The 20,669-nt window shown below is 42.4% G+C and overlaps 1 protein-coding gene across 8 annotated transcripts in view; it reads right to left on the bottom strand.

Moving 5' to 3' along the window:
- Positions 1-20,669, bottom strand: part of pcdh19 (protocadherin 19) — a 54,570-nt gene that overhangs the window by 27,527 nt on the left and 6,374 nt on the right. The window lies entirely within an intron of this gene.

Here is a 20,669-nt window from a genome sequence, read left to right as displayed (position 1 = left end):
CTTGTGAATGTCACTCTGGCTGCAGCCTGTAATTGGTTTGGATGTCAGGTTCTGTGTAAGCATGGCCTGGAGAGGAAGGCAGTATGCCCCGGCTCTCAAGCTGCTCAAGTCCAGAAATGGAACTGTAGTTTCCATAATGCAATTCCCTCTCAGGGTTTTTACATGGAGTTCTCTTAAGTGGGTAGTAGGTACAGCCAAAGTTGACTCCTCATAGTATTCATCCATGCAATGTTTTTGCTTCCCCATTTCTTCTGTAGCTCAAAAAGATTCACTGGAGATAGCCACATCTCCTGCTTTTATTATATTGGAAATAAACACCAGACATGTGTAGACATAACCTTGGGCATCAGTGAGTCAGTCAAATGTGCCCATTCTGAGAGGGAATCAGATGCATTAGCCCAGGCTTCCTGTAAAGAAATGTAATGTCTTCCCCCACATTTCTTACCAACCTCAAATTGGAGGAAATGTCAATATATCTTGCTGAGAGGTCAAGTTTCAGGCAAAAGGAGGAGGACTGCTTAACTACTGCGAGGACGCCACAAATGGCTACTTAATCAGGTTGGACAATGTGTTGTTGTGATCTGAGCGGCCCCAGTTTGGCGGCCAGAGCCACTCTATTCCCATAATTATTGTTCCGTTTCATCTGGAGGACTGGAGGGAGGAATCTAGTTCCTGGTGTCGCCGTGTGACTGATAGGTAGTGTCAGGAGTGGGGAGAGAAGTGGAAAGAGAGTGGAGAGAGAGAGAGAGAGAGAGAGAGAGAGAGAGAGAGAGAGAGAGAGAGAGAGAGAGAGAGAGAGGGTGAAGATGGGAGGAAATGGTTGAGACTTGACCTGCGGGAGACTTGCGGTCCAGCTGCTGCAGCCCAGTAGCTTTCCCCTTTCACCCTTTGCTTCTTTCTCTTCAGTAAAACCTGAGGCACAGGGACGATGAGCTCGCTCCTCTGCCACTGAGAGGAAAAGCAATCTCCTCGCCTAGTTGCTGCCGTAAGATTTGATTTGCCTTCCTTCCAGCGTGACAATTGGTTTTGTAGTCTGGATGCAAGTGTATTCATTGTGTGGGGGCATAGGGAGCACCAGAGAGAAGAGGAGGGGTGGGGAGTGAAGCCACCAGTTGTTACACCAGTAAACACCCGACAAGTTCAGCAGATGTCACACAGATAGGAGAGAAAAAGAGAGAGAAAAAATGTCACACAGCTGCCCTACTGTATGTATTATTGAGGCTGATACAGCACAGTATAACATTTAAACAGGGAAGCAAGCTCGTAAAAAACGGACAGATGCAGCGACATGCACTGACACGACTGGCACTGATGATGCCATCAGCAATCTGTTTCTTATTCAAGTATTTAATTTATAGCGATTCGTTTCTTTTTCTTTCCCATTTACAGTTTAAAAAGCAGACTGACATGAAACCAGACTACGGCGATATTGACAAGCAGTCTTTGCCAGGCTGTATCTTTGTCAGGAATAATTGCCATTTAGCAAATTACAAAATGAAACCTTGCTTAAACACAGATGCATACGATCAATCTTTTAAGCAAAGTTAACAGTTGAGATAAACTGTATGTATCAAACACAAGTTAAACTGCTTAAAAACAGAAGGTGTTTCAGCAGGGTGGGGCGAGTTGTCAGGACTGTGTCTAAAGAAATTGAGCATCTAAAAGAAGAAAAATTGATTACGGATGTGAGTGTTTCATGTCTGTCATGGATGCAACTCTTTAATGTCGTCAATTTAGCTGACAAAAACATCAAGCCACGTTTGTTGTGGATACTGCCACACTAAAACGCACGGTTTAAACATATAGAACAACAGACTAGACAGAATCAATTAAAACTGTCAGATCGAATTTTGCTGCTTCATTCTGTGTTTTATCAGTGTGAGGTTGTGTCTTCGTTCATTGTTGTTGCTTGCTCGCTCGCAGACTCCCCTCGGTCCAGGAAGGAAACGTTACACATAACGTGCCTTGTTATTGATATCCCATTGCTAAAGGAGAAGATGAGGAAAAAGAGATCCAGGGGGTTTACAGGGCAAGCCAGCTGCAATTAGAAAATAAAAAAGGCTTCATTATCCAGCTAGATTTGGTTGTGATAAAAAGTGGTGATGAAAAAAAGTAAGAGAGAGGGGGAAACTAGGTGAAAAACTTCACTGGATGAAGGACAGTCAGTGTCTAAAACTCAGTGTCTAAAACTGCCTGTTTACAGATGCATGTATTCCCCTCATGTAATTCTGCAGTGAGGACGCTGAGGAGTGTGTGTGTGTGTGTGCGCGCGTGTGTAAGTGCACATGTGCGGCTGACTTTCTCATCCTATACACTGTGACTATGAAAAGAAATGCTTTACTTTGAGCCTCTTGCACATTCACATTTCTGCACACACAGAATCTCTCTTTCTGCTTCCCTACAAAAAGCACTCGTCCAACAATCGCTAACTCGCAGGGCTGATCTGGCGCCCGACCACCTCGCTTCTGGGTCTGCACCCCGCAGTACCTCACAGCAGCTCACATTCAGTTTGTGAGTCACTCGTGATGAAAAAACACAGACCACCAAGGCACCTGCTTGGAGTGGATTTTGTCTATTATTTATGTGAGAAGGAAGAAGCGCTCTTTGGCCTTGAGTTGCCGTAACCCTCCACCCCTGTACCCCCTCTAACCCTGACAACCATCATCATCGTCATCACTTTCCCGATTATAGAATTTCCCATAGATCCTCTGCCATCTGCTAGATTATAGATTTCTCTCTTCCTTTATAGAGGGCAGGGCCCCTAAGGGAGGATCAGCGGTAAAAAGGGTGAAAGAGTGCCTGAGGCACAGCCATGGTTGTGGATGAGATTATATTTTCTATTTCTGCCTGTTAAAGGTGGCCTGCCGTGATGAATACAGAGAGTTGTTACCATTTAATATCAACTGGCTCCCCTGCAACCTCAAATTATACACAATCAATTGTGACAGAAGGGTACATGTGTGACAAATAACCTGTCACATTCTCTGCATCATTTCACTTCATCACCCATCAATTTACCCCAAACCCAGCAGCCCATTTGGGAATCAATCATGTTGTGATACTGTGGTGAAAAGGTTTTAGAAGCTGCCTTACTCAGCTGTAGCTTGTACACTTCTGCAGTCTTTGTGAACTGAGCAAAACTGAATAAACAAATAAATTGGACGAATTGAGCGCTACTATGAGGTCAATTGTGTCCTTGACCACATGTGTGTTACGTGTTGAGTATTGTTTGAGCAAACTGAATAACAGCTTCTCGGAAACACAATGAAACCGATCTGTGAACACAACACCACTTCCTGCTTGCACTTCCTCCTCATTTGTCTTGACTTTCTGTGGGAAATTGAACAAATATTTGCTCCTTCTGACCAAAACAATCACCCCCTGCTCTCATAAAGTGAAGAAAAGGGCCAAAGTACTAAAGCTATTGCTTGTTCCACCTGTGCATCACCACCACATAGGAAACTGCAGAAGATAATGCAGTTGTCTTTTATTCTGAAACAGAGACAAAAGCCTCCATGTCACTCAGGACTACAGGCTCCACAGAAATCCAGTTAGTAGAGATGTGATTAATTATACATACATTGATAGAAACCACATTCATTATTCATGAGCTTCTCAACGTCAAAGATATTTCCCTCCCTTTCAGCATGATGAAAAGATTTTAAATAATAGGCCCCTATGCAGACATCTGCATTCCAGCGGAGTCGGCTGACGCTAAAGAGGCTTGAGTCAGAGCTGTTGTCTTACCGGGGAATCACGGCTCAGGACCAACATGTTTCAAACTGTTCGTGGCTGTGTGGGATCCGGAGTTGGTGTTTTTGTTTTGTCTTTGTCGAAAGAGGCAAGGCTGGTGCTTTTAAGCCTCTCAGATGGGAGTCATAGTGTCCACTTAGAATGAATAGGGGTCTACTGCGTCACCAGACACAAGGCTGGATAGAGTTTCATTTAACACCTGTTCAGCGTTCAGGTCTGCATGTATTTCCAGACTTATACTATCTCTTTGTCAGAAAAAAACCTTAGTATCTCTATACGATTAAGATTCATGGTTTTACATAGTAAAAAGGGAAGAGGGAGGAAAAAGACTTGACTATCGAGGCTGTTTCCTGTAAGAAATCGGCTTACTTTTCTTAGAGCCGTCGGAGCCTAATCAAACTCAAAGAGCAGGCACTACCCCTTTAGGCAAGTCTTGAGGGATTTTCTTTAATTTGGATGTCAGACTGAAATGTTTTCACACTCCTCACATCCCTAAATCCATTAATGTGTGTATGGCGCCAAGCGAGTGAGGTAAGTGTTGTGTTTCTTTTCTAGCAGACGCCGGAAATGTTGAGTGTAACATCTAATCCAGGTTGATTTATTGTTATTCCAGAGTAGACCCTCTGGGAGAAAGCACTACAAACATATGTGTTTAACAGTCATTTTATTTTTATAGGAGAATTACTAGATAGCATTTTCTCTTCACAAATGTGCCCTATATTAGCCAGTGTTGAGGGGGAGGGGGTGGGGCACGCTAAATTAGTGCACAAGGAATTCCCATAGGTTTCTCCCACCTCCCCTGGGCAGGGCCTTAAAAATAAACACTCAGAGACACTGCAGATTATGTAAACACATTGCCCTTAAATGCTTACACGCGAGCAGTGAATTAACAGCATAAATTTGAGTCACTTTTGAAAATCAGTAAACTTAGAATTCACTTTTGATTAACTCAATACACATGGGGATGACGGAAATGAGAAATCTGCAAAACTGCGAGGAGAGCTGATCAACTTTCACTCTACAACACGGAGCACGACGCTTGATACGTTTTCTCTTAGCAGCTCAAAGTTGGCTGCCAGTCACGTCTCTGCTGCTGTAGTCTCTCTCCCTCCCTCTCTCTTTTTTCTCTAGCTCACTGTGACAAGGCATCTTTCCAGACATTTTAGTTGGATGGAGATTTGCAGCAGCTCATTACAGACTGGGAGTCTCTGTGAGCGGATGCAGTCACTCGGAGATGGATTGAGTGGGTCTGTTTATTGACATGCCTTGATCTGACACTGGGTAAAGGGAATGAGTCACCGCCTCCAGACACACTACCACATTGCAGCCACTCCAGCAAATAGGGAGCCAGCACCCAGGTTACAAGTGGAACTTCATCAGCGCTCATTAATCCAACTACCCCCGGCCACTCGCTCAAACAAACCATGTTTACACTGCATGTTGGCTGGATGGGCGGGTGATGGCGCTTTTCAAAGGGCATGTGTGCAGGTGCTCACACACAAATGCGCATACTGTCGACACAGTATACACGCACACACACACACACACACACACACACACACACACACAAACACACACACACACAGCTCATCAAAAAGCAACCCGCCCACCTAACCCACGGCCCCTTAAACACAATATCCGTGTGCACCAGCTGCTAAAACTCAGTGGGTGCACTTTGTCTCGCAAAATCAGAGCTGGTGCACAAATCAGGGGTGGACGATCGGGCACGATGCCAAAGTGCGTATCACAGAAAGGGGCTTTTTATTAAACAGATGGGCATATGAGATCTTTCAGCTAGCATCACAACAAGGCTACTCCTATCAGTGATCAAGCTATGAAAGCTTAGTTAGCTTTTGATCCTGTTTGCTGGTGCTTCAATGACAAGCACACCTGGTGCTAATATTTGGGAGGGTATTTTGAGACAGCTGTCAGCACCAGGATTGACGGGAGAGTTTTAGCTGCTTGCACATCACCACCGCATCTTTAAAATTCAGCTTGTTAACAGGACTGTGACAGGCCGCCATCAGGGCACAGGCAGAACAAAACATCATCCAACACTAAGTGGGTCAGACGCCACTGTTTGTTTTCCATTACACTGCTGTTAAGTACTTTGTCTGAGAGATGTGGACATCTGAATCCTCTATATTTTACATTTAACTGCAACTTTACAAATAAAATCTAAAACGCCTGCAAAACAAGAAATGTGTGTGAATCCGCAGTCACAAACAAAATTAAAGCTTTCTCGAAGAAATGCTCACATACAAACACGTAAGCGCAAAGGCAAAACAAGCACAAGGAAGTAAACACTGAGTCAGAAAGGGAATAACACAGCACAGATTTACAGTGAAACACACGTGTTTACACAATTGCACACATACAGTCGCAGTGGGAAAAACGCTAAGCGAGGCCTGCTGTTGTCTCCGTCAGGGAATGGGAGCCTAGCAGCTTGGGAGCAGGGCCAGTGGAGAAGAGGCCAGATGCAGCGGGCTTGACCCACTCATTTGTGAGGGAGGGGGTTGTTTCAGCAGTTGAAACACACAGGGATTAGCCGCACTGACTTCATTTAATTTAATTTGTATTACGGCCATCTTTGGGGGCAAACATGCTTTTTCACTGCGGGGGGATGTAAAGGGTCATGGAAAACAGCAACAGACGGTGGATTGCTACCCCTGCAGTGGATTCGCAGGGGAAGAAGGCAAGGCACTGTATTCCCCGAGCTTAGTCTCACACAAAAAAAACACTCAACCACATTTCTTGTTTCCCCCCTAATTATGTCTATATTTTGAAGTCAAATCTATTCAATTGAAATGCATCGTGAACCTTGCATCCACCTTTCCACAGCTTGATTTCTTGAAATGAAGACCTTGAATCCTTTTGTTCCACCACCATAAACAACAAGTAGTAATTTTCGTGCTTATCAAAGCTCTGCTCTGTGCACTTGTGTGTCTGTGTTTGTGTGCGTGTTGCAAAGCTGTTATCTACCACAAACATATCTTAGGGGGTGGATGTTTATCTGTGCTGATGCCGATTGGAGTTGTCTTTGTTTCAATGTAGTGGTACATAATATTATTATCTTTTTTCATCGTTTATTTCTCCGAGGCTGATATAGTGTGATATCCTATAGCGGAGAAATCCTTTTAGTTACCGCCAGGCATCTAATGTACTTTTACTTGTAATCTGGGAATTTAATAAATGAAAAGGAGAGGGGAAAAATCTGTACACAATTGAATAATTCAACTCCCCATTGTATTCTGTGGAACATGACTTACACTGTTAAGCAGAGGAGGAAAACAACTGCAGTGAGTGAGTGAGTACCCAACATGCCTCCTACCAATTTACAATAGCTCTGTGGAGAAATGTGGCAGCAATCGGCCATCAAGTCTGCTGTAGCCAAAGCCTGCGGTCATATGAAAGCTCCTTTCTGTCTTGCGCAGGTGACACGGTCTGAGAGAAAGCTAATGTACCAAGCACTGGGAAAAGTAGTTTTATTACAAAAACATATATAAAAAAATAAAAGAAAGAAAATGCGTGAGCTGCAAAAGCATTGCTTTGTCTCTGCTAGACAGAAAGTAAAGGGGCGCTCTCTAGTAATCGTTTTCTTTTTCCTCTCTCCCCCAGCCCCTATCAAAAGATGTTACTGTGTGAAATGTCAAAGAAAAAAAGGCAAGAGAAGTAATCCCCTTTTCCTTTTTGATCGCAAGTGGAATAATTGGAACCCTCTTAGGCTCATTACACGAGTTGCCCACCAGCCAAAAGACGGCTCCAACTGCCCCTCTTCATTCAAGTTGGAGCTTTGAAAAATATCGCTTCCTCTAATAACAACTCTTTATGAGATGCAATGACTAGAGGTCCTGGTACCTACACAAGTGGGTTTAGATCACCCACGCTGACAGTAGCCAAGACATTGGTGCCTATGAAGAATGGCACCAATGTCCCTTCATATAAATCCAGTATAATTAGCTGTGTGCCTTACAGGGCCTGTGTGATGGTAATAATTAGTGCTACTGTAGCAAAGGTCATACAAAACAATTTAGAGAGGATGCTGGCTGCATGGGTAATAGGACGAGAGGGGGAGCAATAAGAGGAGGGGAAAGCTTGGATGCGCGTGGACACTCTTCTCCTTTTCCATCTTACAGCGATGGAAGACGTATGGTTGTTACTTTACCGTTGCACTTTTTTAACCAATGCTTTCAAAATAATATAAATTAAAAACCCATTTTAATGGCAAGTAGACTCCCAGCTAACGTAGTTTAAATGGATCCATGATTAGATTTGAGGAAAGTGCTACAGGGTGTATCTGTGAACTGGTATCAGCTGAGATCGATTCGCTGCCGTTGAGGTGTGATAGCTGCCCCGTCACCATGTTATTACATTTGTTCATTAGCTCGACTCTAATGTGTTTATGCTTTCCCTTAGTTATCATTATTAATTGTGAGAAAGCGGGAGAGAGAGAGAGACAAAGAGCGAGAGATGTGTTGCTTTACCCAGGTGCACAGGTTAATGAGCTGAGTCAAAAATGTTGACACTGAGGTAAACATGTACTCGCTACTTCTATTTCTACGCTCCCCCCATGTGGCTTGGTTCTCTCTGTAAGTCTCAGACTGCTCCCAAGATGAGAGCTCGGAGTTCACAGTCTGGATCCACCAGGAATTCACTCGGCTCCCTCACCTCACCACCACCACACCCTGATGAGATAAGTAACAGATTCAGGCTCAAATATAGCCTCTCAAACAACACGTGTGCTAGATTGGTCTATATTCCCTGTTGCAACACTGATGCCCCACCCAACTCCCAACAACACTTCATTAGCAGTGGGTGATACAAATACTCGTAGGATGCACCTTTTCTTAACCTCCGGTCTTGTTTGTCAAAATCCTCTGAGCCGTGTGAAAGCTGCATAGCAATTCAGTGTTTTGCATTTTTTTTAATTTTTTTTCAATGTGTTTTCCAGCCATCTCGACAGCTGACTGTTTTGCATCCATTTCAGTGCAGCATTAAATAAATAATTTGGCATTTTGGGACTATATGCTTTTCACTTTTCTACAGAGACTTAGATGTGAATATTAATATCAATCATGATATCTGAGCCGGGAGACAGTTAGCTTAGCTTTGCATAAGTACTTAAAAGAGCTAGCCTCTGTCCAAGGTGAAAAATCCAAGTACGAGCACCACTAAAGCTCACAACTAAATGAATGTGCTATATCGTGTTTTCTTAATCTCTACAAACAACAAGATGTGGTTTTACTGAGGGTTATGTGCTAAACTATTTCTTGGCTGGGAGCCATGGTAGACTGGAGTCTCCGCTGATTGCCTGGCAACAACAACATTTCAAACTATTCCTTTTAAAAAACAAGGGTGGAGATGGAATAAAAAGTAGTGTGATGCTTTAATAGTAGTATTCTTTCAGTGATTACAAGCAGAGCATATGTTAACAACACTGATAATATAAACTAAGATGGGTCGTTTACGATCTACTATTCTTATTATAAAAATTATAAACATGTTAAATATTAACAAACTGCAAGTTTCTGACATTGTGGCTTTGCCCAGTTTATCTTTGACAGGTGATTTCTGATATTCCATTTGGTCTTTGATGCATATTTTCTGCACAACGTTTTCTGCGTGTGAGTAGTTGTGTTAAAACAGTTCATAAAAAACATGTAAAAATGATTAAAAGGTAATGAGCACAAAGTGCTGCAAGACATCTGATTTAGCTGCTTCATTCAGTTAAACTCAACTTTCTGATGAAAATCACCGGGGTGGGATTGGAGGCATATGCTCAGATCCATATGCCTTTGTGACAGTGGGGGTTTAAAAACCATAAATTGTGATTATCATTGATCTCAGTCAGATGCCTAATCACTATGAGCCATATCCGCACTGGCCACGTTGGGTGACGATGAACCGTCCTCCCCCACATCTGAAGTCTCAAACAAGTGTTGAGGGAAGCAGTGATAAGCAGGGCCTTATCCTTTTAAAGACACTCCCGTAATCCAACAGTGTTGAGGGGAGGGAGGGGGCTTCAGCTTTAAGGGATTTAGTCTGGATTATAGCTAGTCCTCCAAATTAAACCAAAAGTCAGCTTTCTGCAGTTGCTCATGCAAGCTGGCAACTGGCTTGTTACCAGCATTACTAACAAGGCAAACGATGAAGGTCTACAATTGGAAAACGCTTTCATTTAGCCACCAGTGTCCACATGGACATAATTCGAAAGTAAACCACAACCCATCTTTACCTCTACTTAACATTCTGCCTTTGTCGCCTTTTGTTACTACACTCAAAATGTGTCCGTGCTGTGTACCTGACTCTCGTTGCCAACCGGCTTAGCCACATACAAGCTTCTCAGTCAGGGCAAGGCTGCTCTGTCCCCATCGAGGCCGCTTCCCAAAGCAAAACAAGGCCAAATCTGGGGCTTAGAGGCTAAAATAATCATTACTGGGTAGCAAACAAATGAAGTCAGAACACCAACTCCCATGTCTGTCCTCCCCCACCACCCTTGGTATTTGTCTGCTGTCCTATCGCACACATACAAAAGAGGTCAGCTACACATTTAAATTTAGGATAGACATTTTGGCCTGATACCGCAAAATGAGAGAACAACAAAGCTAAGACTGGATTTTTTTGTGTGACTATAGCATTTAATGAAGGAAAACATACATGTATGCAACAATGACTTTATATGGTTCAACATTTTGAGAAATACTTTCTTGCTGAGAGTTAGATGAGAAGATTGACACCACTTTGATATCTGCCAATTAAGCTGGAGCCAAGAAGCAGTTAGCTTATTTTAGCATAAAGACTGAAAGTAAGGGGAAACATGTTAGACTGGCTCTGTCCAAAGGAAAGAAATCTGCTTAACTAAAAGCTCAATTATTATTCTTGTTCACTTCCTTTATCCAAAAATAAATAAGCATTACATATTGAATATTCCTTCAAGCGTGAGACTTTTTCTATTTTTACCCTAAAACAAGGTTTTAACGTATTATTTGTTACATTTTGAAAGCTAACTGTACCCCCTACATGCAGTGCTTGTGCTAAGCTAGAGTAAACACATCACAGAAGCCTTCTCATCTACCACTCATTGAAAAAAAGCAATAAGTAAGTAAAGTTAATTTCCTATACAGTGTGGATATGAAATTTTTCTTATTGTAGTGTTTATGATTCAAATTACTGTTCCTTTAATGGTACACAGATAAGTTTCTAAAGTACTAAACTAAACTAAACTAAACAATGTATTCATGTTCCCATGTGTGCATGCATCAGATTGTCAATGTATTCTTTACAGCCTGCTTTAATGTAACAATCTCTGAACTAGATAAGAGCACTTCAACTCAACCTCCACTTTGACCCTCCAAAGTGCCAAGCTCCCCAATGAAGCAGTCATCTTCCCTTATTAAAGTATAATGCCTATAAGCAATCTTCTCTTTGACAAGTATACATATGCTGCCCTCCCTCCTCATTGGCTTCCTACAAGACTGAACTGGGAGCAGCTCTCAAAAAGAGAACAGGTACAAGAGTAATCTTGAACTAAAGAGGTTACTAGGGAAAGGACTACACTCGGAGCAGTCTGACACAGGCCAAGTGCTTTTCATTCATTAACTCGGCTGTCTACGCTGTGGTATGTCAAACAGTGGACGTGAGGGGAAAGTCAAAACTGACGTCCCATTGTGCTCCACAGTCAGACACAGACTGAACCCTGAATATTGTTTTCAGATGCCATAAGAGAGCACAAAGAGGCTGCTGAAGTCGTTATCAATTCCTTTGCAAGGCAATCATAACTATTATCATTAGTAGTGTTTTCATCTTCCGAGCTCAGCCCCTAGTGAATATCTGTGGGTTTATTTCCTGGCACACATTCTTGTCTTTCCAACTTGACCTGGTATGAGCAAAGAAATGGTTTCCCACCTCCTTAGAAACTAGAGATGGCCGTAAATAATAGGCCAGGGGCTCTTTCTGAAAAGCCCTAATCCCAGGAAAACAAACCTGAGCAAAACAGGCCCACCGGAACTGCTTTTAGGAAAACTAGATAATCAAAATGCAAAACAGCCTCTGATAGAAAAATAAGCCGACTTCTAACAACAAATCCCCTACACCTAACATCAGCAAATTCTCTCCTGAACTTTTATTTGTATGCTGTGTTTGGGTTTTTAATGTAATCACACTGCACACGGCACTCCATCAATGAGCTATTCTGATGTATGTCAGCTTGAATCAGACTGACTGCTTAGGGCATTACAGACATCATGAATGAGAAAAGGAGCCACACACAGAACACATTAGGGGTCCCACCATCTCCTCAGACAGGGGGACAATGGGTAGGGGAGAGCAGATAAAGGAGAGGGATAACAGGGGTGAAGGAATGGTCGACGCTGATCGAGCAAAGAAAAGGGGTAGAATGGGAGAAAAGAAAAGAAGAGGCCCAAGACACTGGTCAAACAGAGCAGAGGGAAAGCAAGGGCTCTGAGAGGCCTATACTCGGTCATAGCCCATTAGGCTGGCTGGGTGAAAATGCTACAGCTCATTACATGCTCTGCCTCTGTTCTGTGGATGAACAATGCACAATTACGCTACCCTGCTGCTTCTCTAGCCATACTGCTGCATGGCTCTGAGGCAACCGATATTGCTGCTATAGTGGCTCGCCTGCCAAAAGCCTCTGTTCTCATCAAACATCCCATACATGCGCTCCCTAATGTGCATCCAGGTTTATGACTATGAATTTACTGAGAATGAAAGGAGGGGAGAAACAGGAAATACTGCTCAACCACTGGAGCAAACAAAACAAAGGTATAATGCAGTGTGTAATACAATGACGTTTGCTCCCCTTTGTCTGCTCTGCCTTAGATAGACATGTCACAAAGTGATACTGTTTTATATCCAGCTGAATTAAGTTAAATTTGATGTTGCAACTAATGTAAAGGCAGTTGCTAAAGTACCGATCCAAACATGACAGAAAGAAAGGACGAAAAGTTCAAGCAAGAGACACTGAACGTATTGTGACAAGATCTGCAATGCAGTGAATAACTCAGCTCAGGATCCGTATCTACCAGCAAATTGGTTCACTTCAAGACTTCCTCCTTTCCATTTGACAATTATGCATGCAGAAGTTGACATTTATCTGTTGGGGGAAAAAGCTAACTAACATCCTCCTGCTCCCTCTTTGTTTTAGGCGAAAAAAACAGGACACTTGGAAAGGTCATTCTTCCCTGGTGCCAGAGCTGGCTGCTTAGAAAAGCAGCCCAACCCCCCCCCCCCCCCCCCCCCCCCATTTCCCTGTCATTCAAAAATTACAGCATCAGCAATCAGGAGAAAGCCCTGGGAACTCTCTAAACCATGCGGCAACAAGTGTGGTAATCTGCAGGTCAACTAAAGGCTCTGACACACCAACCCGACGGGCGACCGTCGGCAGAACAGGTTGTCGGACTGATGATTTGGCTCCCGTCAGTCATAAAAGTGCCTCAAAACACACCGAAGCGACGCTGACTTCAGTGTACATTCAGCATAAAAACTGAAAATGTAAAACACGTCACGTGGGTCTGGCTTCTCCCAAATTTTAAGGCCACCACAATGGTGGCTCGTTCGGAAGAGAAGCTTGTATTTTACAAAAATAGTTTACTAAAACGTGTTTCTGAAAAGATTTTAAGCGAGAAATAAGCCATATAGTTTCTGAGTCTGTCTGTTTTTTGATCAACAAAATGTCACTTTGAAAGATTTCTGTCAGATATTGAGAGTTGTTCGTCACGCTCATTCCACTCGTCATTTCCTGTAATTGTTGTAACATGTGCAATGATTCGCTAGTCAAGGCTAGTCCGTCCTCCGACTGAAGATGGCACAGGACACACCCAACAGACTTGAGTCACTGACCTTGCCAGACTGTCAACGACGGCCGATAATCGGGTTGGTGTGTCAGAGCCTTAAGACAGTGAAAACAAAATGACAGGCCTGATACCTATGAATTTTATCTGCACATTTGGATGACATTTTGTTTTTAAGTTTTTGGCCCACTCAAAATGTTAATGGTCATTACAACAGAATTGTAATTACTTTTTTCTCACTTTGTTTACTTGCTGAAAAAACTTTTGGTTTTGTTATTTTATAACGGATCACAAATTAAATAAAGATTCCTCAGAGGAGGCTGAGCCCCTTGTTATTCTCATCTGTGAGGAAGGACAAATACATTGAGGGAGTGTCGATGTTTTCTTACACTGCATGCCCATACACATTGTACAAATGATTCTGTTTTAATATTTCTGAGCCAGAGGGACGGAGACGGTCACATTTATCTTGACATAAACTGGGTACGACAGAGCAAATAGTATTCCACTGCACATAGATTCCACTCCTGGCCATAACAAGTCTAAAGTTTGTGTTTTTAAACATGACCTTTTCTATCCTATGTTAATGTAACTACAGGCATTTTGAACCACAGGCAGCTAAATCCGCATTAATGAGATATAGATTATATTTTGTATTCTCCCGGAGCATTCCCTTGTCATAGCTTTCCTTGAGACTTGTTTGGCTTTATTAGTTTTCTCCACCTTAGTTTAGTTTTACATTTAGAACTGCAAGGGTTTGACACGCAAAGTTTGCAAGAAGAACGTGTGAAAGGCTGCGCATGAGGATCTTTTCAAAATGTCTTAATATTCCTTTTTCTTGATGGTAAATTCACAAGTGTTACCTTCCTCTATGTTGGGACTCTCATTTATTTGAAAGAAAACAGAATGCTGCATAGTTGTGTCTAAGAGTTTAATTTGAGAAATAAAAAATAAATAAAAAAAACAGCATTGCAGGAAACACATTCAGATGGGAAGTAACGTCCACTTAGCATTGCTTGCAGGGCTTAACAAGGTACGTAATGATGTCCCCCTTCCCTAGCAATAAACATCATCACTATGTCCATTTCCTACACTCCATTTAGCCTTCTCTCATTTACGTGTGGACCCATCAACCTATAAGCCCAATGCCATTATATCCCTTGTTTTCCATTTAGGTACGTGTAAAAATCTTTTAACATAAATTGTTGGGGGACTAATGCCATTATGTGCCCATCTTTGGCCCCACAAGAAAATCCCATTCCTTTTGATGTTTAATAGGTTTACAAGAAAGTGAATTATTTCCCCATGATAGAGCTTTCAAAGTCATTTCACATATTTGTTTTCCCTTTTCAGTGCTGTCGTCTTGAACGACGTAAAAACATCTCAAAACAATAGATGAATAATTAAGTTGATTAGTACCACATGATTTTACTTTTTTTATTTTGATGTTAATTGTGCGCTTGCGTATCTCTGGTGTATAACACAGCTTGAAAACATCTGCTGTAGCATATATATTTATATATATTTTATCAAGATGTTCAACCATTTGATGATATCATCCTGGACTGTCCACATTGTGAGAAAATAAAGTTGCTGCATGCTGCATACTGTTTACTGTTTTCCGAAACCACTCTACATTGTTAAAACCACCAACCACGTTTGCAGGTAGGAATAATAACAAAGTATTTTTTTCAGGGGAAAATCATATTGTACTAACAATAGAAAACAGACATTATTGGTTCCTGTGGATGTTGATATGGTTTGTGCAATAAAATCTCTTCCCCATCCTAACACCACATTTTACAGTGAAAAATAACATGTTTCAGGCAGCAGCAATACAGGTTGAGGAAAATCATTGGGATTCTATAAATAGATCTCTCTCTCCTTGTTTTTCTAGGCCCTGTCGTTTCTCTACAGTAGCTATTACTCCCTCTGCATGCTCCTTACCAGTCACAAGTGGCTATGGACACATACAGTGATGTGTGGACATCAGACGCCGTCACTCATGTGTTTTGACTCCTCAGCTCTTTGGCTGTATGCCCTGATCCCGACAAAAGGGTGGCAACCCGGCGGGCCCGGCTGCTTCTGAATGGCTGCCTGGGGTTGTTATGTCATTTCATTGTACCTCCGTAACATCGAGAATGACGTGCAGTGATGGGGTGTTGCGGGTTGGGGTCAACGCTATGAAAACCCAACCAAGTGTAAAAGCAGCACTGGTTGTGCATGAAGTGAAAACCATCTTGTGAGTAATGTCACAAAATCACCCTACAGCTTCACCAGCTTTGTGTGTTAAAGACGATGGGAGGAGCCAGCTGAGGAATGCAATAAAGAGGGTACGGAGTACATCACTGTCACACTGTTAATTTATTTCTGACAGACAAGGCTTTATTTTACCTTATGAACACTGACACTTGAAAGGCAAAGCATTTCTGAAGTCTGTGCCTTACAAATAACCTCTCTAAATAATTAAGAGGTTCATGTGCCACTCAATCAGTGCGCATCTGAAGCTTTTGGAGATAAAACGGTTCTTTCTCAAATCCTTTGAAAGGAGGAGACTTTAAACAATGCAACAACATACACCTACCACTGTTTCAACGCATCAAAAATCATTTTAAAAACTGGCTTTTAAGATTAGGCGGTTGTGTATCTCTTCCCTTATTGCACTATATCTGTTGTTGTTTACTTTCCACCATGATTAGTCTTTCTATCGCCGAACTCTTCAGAGTTTAGGAGGTTTAGAATCACCAGAGAATCGGGCTGTTTTTTCTCATTAAGCTTTTTGACCAGACATTGGCTGTATGCCATTCCGTTTCTTGTACTGTATACTGAAATTTAGAGTGGTTAAAGGGATCACGTAATCAATAAATTTCCAAAAAACGTAGCCTGTACTTAATTGTTTTTAAATCAAAAGCAGGGGTCTTGTTGCCCGGGAGTAGACAGGGGTTGGTTTGAGCTACTATTGTAGGACAGAAGGGTTCTTTCATTTATGGAAGTCTAATGTTCATCCTGTTTTAAATGCGTAGACCATAACTGGGGGACGCGTTTCCATTAGTTTTTCTGAAAATTTCATATTCATTCACTTCTATTCACTTCACTGGCATTGAAAACTGTGAATACAAAGCTGACACTCAGACATAGCAAAAATTTAAAAGCAGGCATATGAAATGTTGCATTCTGAAAGAAGTGTCCCTTTGTAGTAATGCACGCATTCAGCAACGTGAGAGCTGTACAAAAGTTCCACCTTCTGCTTCCCTGCTTGCCCTGTTGTCATCTCCCAGTTACACTTTCAACCAATCGTGAATGTTCTCTACTTACTGTTATCACCTGTTTGGGGGGGGGGGGGGGGGGGGGGGGGGGGGGGGGGGGGGGGGGGGGATATTTATACATTATATACTGTAAATCTTTCCTAACTTAGGAAAACTGCAGTAAATATGCGTTAAAAAAAGAGTTTCATTAACACTGCAGCTGTCTTATGAAATCTATGACAACATGAAATAGTATTAGAAACCTTTATAGGTAAGCTTATCTTCAACAACCCGGGATGAAGACAATATTCAAGCAACATGTATTGGATTATGCCTCTCGTTTCTCCTTTCTTTGAGATTCCTGAGTTGATCATAATGATGTAAATGATAATGCCACAGCCCGTATTTCAGATACATGTGACACTCCATAAGAAATATTGTGCGTGCGTGTGTATTCGTAAGTACATGTGTGAGAGGGAGATTGGCAGTTTCAACAGATGCGTAGTGTGCACTGACAGCACGACATCTACTTTGCATGCTCAATATGACACGTTTGATTGCTCCCATGCATATTGTCCTGATGTGAAGCGATAGCGAGGGATGTGCAGCTTCGCCGCAACCACTCCCTGTTGTCTCTTCTACATCAATAGCAAAACATCTTCCTTACTAACAAGGAAAAACAGCAAGACTGGTGCACTGACTTACCCTGTCAGTTGTTTCAATTTTCCATTGTTTTCAATTTATCTTACTCATTTAGGTTCCTTTGATTGACTGTAAGAACTGAACAAACAAACAAAAATGTACATCCATTTCTCTTTTGTCAGAGTCTGAAGCCGACACTGTGGCGTACACTACAATACATGATCACAAAGACTTATGTATCTCCAGTATCTTTAAGGAAACAGCGCAGTGAGCATCCGGAAGATGATAGCAATCGTAATCAATTAACTAAACTTGTGAAGTGCACTCATTACCAAACATCCTACACCATGTAGTGCAACCTCGAAGCCCCCTTTATTTAGAATCATTTATCACCTTTTTTCTGATTAATCCATCACCTGTGTAAAAGAAAAATCTCTCTGATTTGCCCGCTATGCTCACTATTTGGAATCACAGGTGTGAGAAGCTTTAGTACACATTACAAATTAAAAAAACATTCTAGCCAAAGGCCATTCCATTGCTTTATAATTGTCTCCCCCACCAAGTGATTCACTATAATTAAGCCATGGAAGACAGCTCTATTCTCCTGTGAGCGTTCATATTAGTGCTACCACAGGCAGGTCTAACCAACATCTCACAGCTGAGGCTTTTCAAAACAATGGACAGCAATGTTCAGGAAGGTATATACACTGGTACACATTCTCACAAGGGAAAATACAATATACACAATGCAATTGCAGGTATGAGGCCTTCAGGGAGACCTGTCACTGTTATCTTGGCCAAGTGCGCTGTGTTTGTGTGTGTATGCGTGTGTGTGCCAGCGTGCTTTGTCTGAAACAGGAAAAGCTCGACTCCAGCTGCTCTGACATGAGCAGGATGTTTGCTGCCCCACATAAACTAACAATGGAGGAGAACTTTGCATCAATCAAAATCATTATTTACAAATAGACACTAGACCCTAGCCTCTTTACCTCCATTAGCCAACCTAATCTGACCTCGTACCCACATTCCGATGGCTATGATTTTAAATCTTCATGTTTGGCAAATAAACAAACCCAGAGTTATCATTGTGCCCTGGTGTAAAAACAAAGAGCTCTTCCGCCACAGATAAATGAATCATGGATAATTATGAGGTTGCCCCCAGGATGAACACATTTTTTGGGGACAAAACAGCCTTAGTAATCACAACAGTGCAGCCACTCGTGTGTCCTAACCAGTCAATGGGATATGGGTTGAGACTTGGGGAGTCAAGTGGTTTCAAGCCCAAGCTTGCTCATTGGAACAAAGCTATTATCAGTCATTTCACTGCTGTTTGTTTGTGCTATAAATGGCATTGTAATTATACTGAAATTATTCTTTATTTAGGAGCAACATTTTTACATACTGTAGAGCTTCCGTCTCTTGCAAATGTCACTATGGGGAGGAAAGACAACTGTGGTTGCTCTGTGTTTGCTCTGTTGGAGTGTAAAATGTATGCTTTTGCTACTGCTATTTCTCATTTATTTTCTCAGTCGAAGGTTCTCTTTCTCCCAGTCCTGCAAAATATGCAAAGGCCTGGTCAAAGAGATGTTTGTCAACATCATGTGCAAGGCGGAGAGCAATGGAAGCTGCATGCTAAACAGGCCCGACTTCTATCAAGCCGATCAACTCCCTCTAAGCAAATGAGAAAACGTTGTCAGGGATCAGACACCTGGCACTACGAGTCATTCACCCCCACTCACTTCCTCCCTTCTCATCTTCCTATCTGCCCTCACACAGCTCTATCAAGACTACTCCAAGCCTTGCATATGGAATCATCTAAATCAATCTTCAACCCTATTTGTCTCCCTCTCCACTTTTTCATTAGCTGAAACAGATAAAGGCTCTTCTAATCCTGCGGCAAATGTGCTTTTTTATGGTTAAGCCACAGAGACAGGAGGCTTGCTAAAGCTTTCATTTCTTTGTGTTATGCACATCCCTGTGCCCAATAGGATGGATGTTGGATCAAAAAAGATATCATAAAAAATATCAAATTGGGGCGCAGATCTATTTGTTTCAATGATTTCTTTGTGTAGCCAGACCCACGTTGTTTTGGCTGAGGAAAGGCCGGTGCTGACCTGCATCGCACTACCTCCCAGCGAATGCAATCACAGCATACGGGTCACTGTGTGTACCTGCTGAATCCCCCACCTCTGCCTCCACTCACCAGATAACACCACAGGACAACCCCCAACAACATTTCTCTTTCCTTCCGCCTGTGTTACTTACACACACATCCACACACACGCACTCTGTCAGAACCAGCTGAGACAGGCGCAGTAAATCAGCATGCCTGTAAGTAGGTCTCATTGACCCCTCTGGATCCACCGGTGCCTGGATCTCTCTGGATCATCCAGTCAATACATCAATATCCATCTTGTGTTTCTTGTTTTAAGACCCACACCCCAACCCCCCACCTTTTTCTCACTGAATGTCAAACGAAGATTGGAGTCATCAATTACAAGTGTGTGTACGTGTAGCCGGAGCTTATTTGCTGCTGTCTATAGGAGTGAGCATCCTACACATTCTTATACAAACAAACACAAACAAACACACACACACACACATACACACACACACAGACACACACACACACACGCACAAACATAATTGCCCCTTTCTCCCTTGGGATCAAGGAGAAGTGTGTCATGAAGAGAAATATTTCCAAAAGAATCCACTACAGTCCAGTTCATACATACAAAAATCAATAAACTAAAGATCAGGAGGTTTGCATACACTCAGTCAGCCTGAATAGTGTTTCGAGTCAGACGTTTTCTCTAGTGGAGCCATGCATGGTGTGTCAGGGTAATTCAATGGCTGGCTGTGCAGACTAGAGCAGCCATGCGGTAACATTGCAGCCAAATGGACAACACACAGATAAAGCATTTAAGCAATGATTTTTCTATCTGCTAGCACCTGAAATGACGAGTGGTGGAGCTGATTAGCCGGGTCAATACGTCTGGCAGGTGCTCAAACTCGTGTTGTTTTTTTGCAATAGCTCCGCACTGACAAATAAAAGCAAAAGAAAACATGTGGAGTAAGAGAGGCCAAATCATCTACTTTGTCAGGCATCCAAATACTGCTTGGCAAGCGCTCTCAGTCACAGGTCTGCCTCAATGTCTCGGCCCCTTGAAATGCCTTGAAGGATTCCACTCAGATTGAATGACAGAGCGTCACACAT

This window comes from Etheostoma cragini, chromosome 10 (genome assembly GCF_013103735.1).
Source record: "Etheostoma cragini isolate CJK2018 chromosome 10, CSU_Ecrag_1.0, whole genome shotgun sequence".
Classification (NCBI taxonomy): domain Eukaryota; kingdom Metazoa; phylum Chordata; class Actinopteri; order Perciformes; family Percidae; genus Etheostoma; species Etheostoma cragini.
Note: the sequence above shows the minus strand (reverse complement) of the source record. Positions and strands in the feature narration are given on the sequence as shown.